Raw genomic sequence first — 7,660 nt, 5'->3', positions numbered from 1 at the left:
AAAGGAAGGAGAAAACTCGAAAGAGGTTCCTCCTGGTGCTCACGTACCTGAACCCGAATACTCTGTCAGTCCTCAAAGAGAGACTTCGAGCAGGAGACTTGCTGAAGCAAAGCCACAGGGGTCTCTAAGGTTTCCCTGGCCCCTCGCCCCTGTCCTGCCTGACTGATGTCAGTTTCTCTCTGTGAGGTCACCACCTCCCCACAACCTTTCACCAATAGTCTGAGGTCCTACAAAAGGCCTTTGTGATGTCACTGCCACACCCTTCCCTTGCTGTGCTAATTTCCTGCCCCTGGCCAGGCCCTTTGGAGGTTTGAGCTACTCCCTGTGGATCACCCCACTCAAGGAACATTCGTTCTAGGAAGCAAGCCAGCTAGACAGGAAAACATCAGATGCTGCTCCCAATGCTACAGTCAGTTTTTCAGAAATTAGTCGACTTTATGGCCAGAAAAAACCATTAGAGTATCTCATCTGACCCCCTGCATATCAAAGCACTCCTGTATGACACAATAGCTACTTTTGGGGCAAACACATTCCAGAAAGGCATCTAATCTTCATTAAAGGACATCAGGAGATGGAGAATCCACCACTTTCCTTGGTAACTTGTTCCTGTGGTGAATCATCGTCGCTGTTGACTATTTGTGCCTTAATTGTATTATGAATTTGTCTCTTTTCACTGTCCAGGCACTGGGGCTTGTTATGCCTTTCTCTGCTAAATTAAAGAACCCTTTCATACCCAATCTTTTCTTTCCATGAAGGCCCTTCAACACTTTAATGAAGTCACCTTTCAATCTTCTTTTGATAAGCTAAACAGGTTGAGCTCGTTCAATAGCTCACTAGAAGGCATTTTTCTCCAGCCCTCAGAACATTTGGTGGCTCTTTGATGCCCCAGCTCGAATTTCACAACATCTTTTTCAAATGAGGACACCAAAACTGGAGGCAGTATTCCAGTATCAGTCTCGCTGATGCTGTATCACCTCCTGTGACGTTATTGACATAATCTGTAACTGTATAGATCACTGTTGTGACCACTGTTCTATATTTGCAGCCAATATTGTAGAAAGGCTGTCGTGTAAGGGGTGTATGGAGAGGTTCTGATTGGCTTATTATAATGACGCTATCTCTAGATGTGTATCATTTTTGTAGTTGATGTTAAGAATATTGGCTTTATGCTATCCGTATTTCAAACTTGAGCTATGCTTCTGGGGAACACCCCAGCCAGACAAATTGGTGCCAGTTCTGCCTATCCTGCTTGACGGCCCATTAAGGACCATCAGCTATGAAACCGACCCATTGAGAGAAGGCAGATATGCCTTGTGACTCAGCAAGGTATGCAGTGATGTGCCTATGGACAGAACTCTAAGGTTTTTCTATGCCAGATGCTGGATAGAATGTCCTTGGGACAAAGAAAGCAAAGACCACATGGCAAGAGACTATAAAAGGCTGAGGCCTTGTCTCCATCCTGTCTTCAATCCTGCTTCATACCTCTGGAGGGACTTTGCTACAAACTGAAGCTCTCTACAAAGGACTGAATAACCCATCCCAGCTGTTGATGTACTCCAGAGACTTGATTTGAACCTGCACTTTATTCCATCACAGCTACAAGCCAAAGCAAGAACTTTGCCATTACTGGATGTGAAGGGTTCAAATCCATCTGCATTTTATATAACAATCTGGTCTATAGATTGTGCCAGCTCTTTTCCAGATGCAAAGTCCAGAATATGGTCAAGGGGCCAGAGGCCTAGGAAATCGTGATCAGTTAAGAGAAAGCTGGGGTAAACAGAAAGCCTTGCTTGCTAAGATAGGTCTGGTCAGCAAATTGTCAAGTGTTGGAACTAAGAACTAAAAAATTGTCTTATTCAGTGTTGCAGATTGAACAAAGAATCCCTGTTCCTACTGTGTTAGTCTTTTCTGTAGGGAGACGTTCTTCCCACTGATCCAGCCTTAAGTTTAGGAAAAGTTGGTGCATGTCAGTATAAGATATGGCATCCTTCCATCTCCCTTTCAAGGGTCCAATGCCTTGCCTTTAGACACACAGAAAACACTCTTTATTGCCATATGATTTCACTGTTTCTTTGCTTTAACCCCTAGGAATGTACTTGTTGGACAATCAAAGGAGTTGCTCCATTCCTATGGACTCTAAAGCAGAATTCAACACAGATATTTTATACTACTAACATTTTATCAAAGTATTCATAAAATGTTAACTTGCTAACTTAAGACTATGGGCGGAGACATTATATAATCTGTTAACCACTAGCTAATGTTCTTATCTTGTCTTGCTGCAAAATCTATTCCAGGGTGTGGCACTGCCTACCCCATCACTTTTGCCCGCCCATGGAAAATCTATATATTCTATTGTAATCATAGGATTTACAGTGTCTCTGAGCCTAATAAGCAAAGTGACAATCCGCCAGCTATGTGTGTAATAAACTCCTATGCTTGACCTCTACACGGTGTGGATTTATGTCCTTCATTGTTGAAGCTAGTAGTTTATTTAAGGTTATAGGTAGGTTCAGGTTAGTAAAATACAGTGAATCAATGTATTAGTATTACATATAGAATTGTATTTGTTTGGGGTGGTTACAGTACATGTAAAGTTGCTGGGAAATCAGTAATAGTAACATTGCACATTCTTATGACTATTTTCAATATTTTTTACCTTTGATATGTGCATTTATAGGAATAAGCAATTAATGCATAACATTACTTGGACTTGTGCTTACCTCCAGTCTAACTTGCCATTTGTATTAATCCTCACTCAGTGCTGGTCTTTAATTCTGTTTTTCTTATTTTGTCTGTGTTGTCTTTATAGTCGTAAGTCATTAAAAACCTTTCATGAGGAATAATTAGTTGTTTAGTTTCTCTTTTGCAGACACTGCTCAACCTCCTTCCATCTGTGTTGGGTGGTGGGAAGTAGCAATCACCAAGAGCCCCACTAGGGCCCTGACGGGAGCCCCTCAGTGCTCTGACGTGTGCCCCCTCCTTCCATTAATCTCCACAGACACATTCTAGACATGGGTATGGTGAACTCCCGGGGATCTTGACAGGTTTAGCAATTTCTTGGTGGCTATTTTCCTGCTCACAGTCGCTGTCTTCTTCTCATGACTTGTCCTGGGGGCCCAGCTGCTGGCTGAATGTGAAGGAGCCAAAGTGCTTATGACTTTATCCTGCACCAAACTGCCTTTGCTCATCAGACTCCTGAACTGCAGCTGGATGTGGTTCTTGTTCTTCTGCACAGCACAGCCCTGGAGAAGAGGGATCTGCAAATGTACATTCATATGATCCCTTTGTTTAATTTATGAAAACATAAACTAGACACTTAGAGGATTGGAACTGACTTCAGCTGATGGACAGCTTTGCTAGGTTTTTATGCATTTGGACAGTGAAATGTTAAGTGTTTACATTCATTTCAAGCATCCCCATATGGTGGAGCTCCTGAACATAATGGAGAATGGAAATGAAAATGTTTTCCTTTTTCTTTTTTTTAAAAAAGAAAGAAGGAAGGTTATAAGAGGGCACTTGGGTTTGAACCAAGACCAGCTGATTTGCAGTCAAGCATGCTACCCTGAGCTCTACCCCCACAAGAACAGTTGCATGGAATTGTGATTTCCAGGACTTTGAAGGACAGACCCTGCTTCATTGAGGTCCTTTGCCATTACCAGACCACAGGTCGTTTTAAAAATGGGGTTTTATTAAACTTCTTAAATGTGGTAAACACCACAGCTTGCACACCCACCGATATAGCTTCTTCCACTGACATAGCTGCCACTTCTTGAGGAAGTTGATTATCTACCCCAACAGACTCCTTTATTTCTTCACTCTGGCGTAAATTCAGCTTTTTATTCCATGGTTCATATTTTATGGAATAACAAAAGCAGTCTGAAGAAAGAGGAGAGTGAATATCTCACTGTCAGAGGTGAAGGTGGCCACGTCCGCTCTGTCTGCAATGGCAATGGTCAGGAGAGAACGGTTCACTGGAATTGAATACCCCGGCTCAGACTAGAGACACAGGGAGGTTTTCCTGTTCATGGATCTGGGCAAAGGAAATTGTGTCTCTGTGTGAAATTGAGGTAGGAAATGAAATGCCCACAGGGTGACAAAATGCCCTAAGCTAAGGCAGGAGGGTGAAGGAATTGGGCTGAGGCATGATTGAAATGGACTCACGTGGAATTAAAATGACATTTGTTTCTGTCAGGTAGTGAGAAATGTGACATTAATTTAGATGTGGGGATGAGGCATCTTTGGCTGCTTGTAAAACTTGAACTTGATTTCCCAGAAGGGAGAAAGGGAAAATCTGGGGCTCCCTTTAGTGCCTGGCTGGGGTCTCCTGGGCAGTGGAAAACATCCATTGTTTGATGCTGACAAGGGGATTGTGCAGAGCTGAAACGTCCCTCAGATTGGATTAAAGGGGGGTGCTGGATGGAATTTATAATACAACCCTCCCTGCTCCCCAGAGCCCCACATGGAGAATCTAGAGAAGAAGGAGTCATTCCTCCACTGTGCTCCCAGAAGAGCTGCTAGGACTCCTTCCTGACAGCTACTCACTCCTGGATTCATCCTCAGTTCCTGGGATCTTTCTGCTCCAAAGACTCCAGAGGCCTGGGGTGGGGAGGGCGTCACTGCACAGTCTGAAACACAAGGGAGGCTTCTGAAATTGAAGGAAGGAGCAGAAAATGGAGAGGAAAGAAACAGAGAGAAAACGTCTCATCTCTCTCCCCTCCCTTTCCCAGCTGTCTCTAGCCCTCTTTCATAGTTTCTTCTAACTTTCTAGAAAGCTCCTTTGCTATGATGTGAGTCAAGCAGTGCCCACTGTTGCTGTGTTATCTTGGCGAAGTCTGCATTGTACACAGTTCCTGGGATAGTCCTTGGGAGTGTAGATCCCTTTAATGGGCCAGCAACGAGTCTGGCTCCTCCATTTTTGCACCTGAAAGGTTGGTGGTGGGCATTTCCCAACCTCATAACGTATTTCTGTAATGCACACAGAGCAAAACTTCATAACTTCCCAACCAATGCGAGCACATAGAATTCAAGAAGACATTAAAGTTCAACAGATGAACAGTTCAAGATTTTTAAAATGATACCTCACCAAGCAGACTTTGTTCAAAACGTATCATCACTATTTGACAGTGGTGAATATGGGGTCTCCAAGGTGCTGCTTTGAGCACATCGATAAAGATGGCAGCAGGGCTGGCCTGGGTCATCTGACTTGGGCTCACGGAGCTAAAGCTGTGGGGCTAAAAACTGTGGTGCAGATATTTGTGTTCACCCTGAAGCCTGGGTTCGGAAACCCTGACCCCTCATGGGGCCTCAGAGGTTGGGATCAAGTCTATATGTCTGCACTGTAATTTTATAGTCTTGCAGTCCAAGCCCCATAACCCTGAGTCAGCTGACCCAGGCTTTGAGACAGGTGCCCTGGGTGTTTTAATCACAGTGTAGACATAACATAAATGTAGGTCTACAGTGCAATGAAACACCCAGGGCAGGCCTGTGTTGGAGTAATCATCGTCATGCGGCTTGGGCTGTAAAGTTGCAGTGTACGTGTCTCGGCTCAGGCTCAGTACAGTGCTCTAGGAGCCCAGAAGGTTGGGAGGGAGTTAAGCAAGCAAAAAAGGTAAAATGGCAGTGGAGCATTACCCTGGACTCATGGCAGTTCTCCATTGGTCTGTCTGCTTTTGGGGCAGGGATAATAATTCCTAGTGGTGCTTTGTTGAGTGGCTTTTGGGGCACCTGCTCTTGGCTGCTGTCAGAAGACAAGATTCAGAGATAAATGGTCCTTGGTCTAGCCCAGTGTATTTTTTTATGGTTTAAATTAAACTCACAGGCACTGATAACACAGTTACTGAAAATTTGGGAGTTAAGAGCTGGTAGGTCAGTGGTCCAGTCCCCACACAGGTGACCCCCTTCCTCTGGGACAGGGAGAGATCTGAGCTCTCACCCAAATGGCTCATTGTGGCTGCCAGAATCTGTGGGCAGCTCATTTAGTTTACGCCAAGGGTTGAGTCCTGCTTTGTGCACCTTGTGTGAGAATGAAAATCCTAAACCACCCTTTGAAATAACTAATGCAGCAGGATGTGTTATTTTCCCTTCCCCAAAGCAGACAGACCAATGGAGAAATACCATTGAGTCCATGGTAATACTCCACTGCCATTTTACCTTTTTTGCTTGCTAAACTCCCTCCCAACCTTCAGGGGTCCCAGAGCCCAGTATTGAGCCTGAGCTGAGACATCTACACTGCAAATTTACCACCCCACACCCAAAGCCTCGGGAACCTGAGCTGGCACAGGGTAGCCTTGGGTGTTTCATTGCAGTCTGGACATAGCGTCACATTATATCTACACTATCATAAACACATCCAGGTCACTATTCTCAAACCTTGGGTCAGTTGATTCGGGCTTGTGCTGCAGGGTAATAAAATTACAGTGTAGACACTTGGGCTTGAGCCCAGCCTCCAAGACCCCATGAGGGGTGAGGGTGGCGAAGCCTGGGCTCCAGTCTGAGTCCAAATGTCTACACTGCAGTTTATAGCCTCACAACCTGAATCCCAGGAGTCTGAGTCAGACGATCCAGGCCAGCCAGGCCACAGGGCTTTTATCAAAGTATAGATGCCCTCTCAGGGTATGTCTACATTGGAGTGTAAGCCCAGGGTTAGCAGACGTCATGTCAGCAGCCCCAATGCATAAACATAAACCAAAAAGGAAAGACCCACCCCCAAATAAGCTGAGCAGTGCCCTTTTCCTTACGGTTCGTAAGTCCAGCAACCAAGAGTCCTTTAACATGAGCCATCCCCTCTCTGTACCCCACTCACAGCTCTTGTCCTTAGTCAGTGTGAGCCCAGAGGTGCCTCTGTAGAGTTCACCTGCCATCCTGGGTGAAAAGGGGGGGAAATAAGAAGGCACCTTACTCACTATGTTGTCTAGGGACTCACTCATCCCTCCACAGCCACCCTGTCCTAACGTTGATCTAACCCCTAAATTTTAGTATTAGGACTCAGACCACAACTCACTTGGCTTTGGAACTCCTGTCCCCTGCCTACTACGTGCTATTGAATTGAGGGTGAGTCCCTCAATTGGGGTCTTCCAAGCGCAGTTGTGCTGCCCTCAATTCACACAACAAGGCTTACAACCCTTTATTTCTCCTGCCCCTATAACATGGAGACTGGGAATTCAACACCAGCCAAAAGTGATCATTTCAGCAAGCAATCCAACTTATTTCCAACATACTGTAAAATCCACAAACAGATTCATTCATGAAACCTTGCAAGAAAATCTTCCTGAGGGGGTCTGAAGCACCTGCTGCTGGAGGAAAGGAGGGAGCTGTGGGTTGGGATCGAGGAGCAGCGTGAGGAGGAGGAGCCTGTGGGTTGGAATCGAGGGGACTCTGGGTAGGGACAGAGGAGAAGGGTGAAGAGGAGTAGGCTCTGGTTGGGAGTGAGGAGCAGTGTGCATACGAGGGACTAAGGGTTGGGATTGAGGGGCACTGGGAAAAGAGAGGACATGGGTTTATGCTGAAGAGCATCGTCATTTGGGGATCCAGCAGGACAGGGGAAAGCAGCAGGTGATTCTAATTCCTTAGGGATATTCTGTGTGTGTGTGTGTGTGTGTGTGTGTGTGTGTGTGTGTGTGTGTGTGTGTGTGTGTGTGTGTGTGTGTGTGTGTGTGTT

The sequence above is a fragment of the Gopherus evgoodei genome, unplaced genomic scaffold (assembly GCF_007399415.2).
Source record: "Gopherus evgoodei ecotype Sinaloan lineage unplaced genomic scaffold, rGopEvg1_v1.p scaffold_61_arrow_ctg1, whole genome shotgun sequence".
In the NCBI taxonomy this organism is placed as follows: Eukaryota; Metazoa; Chordata; order Testudines; family Testudinidae; genus Gopherus; species Gopherus evgoodei.
This window is presented reverse-complemented; position numbering follows the sequence as displayed.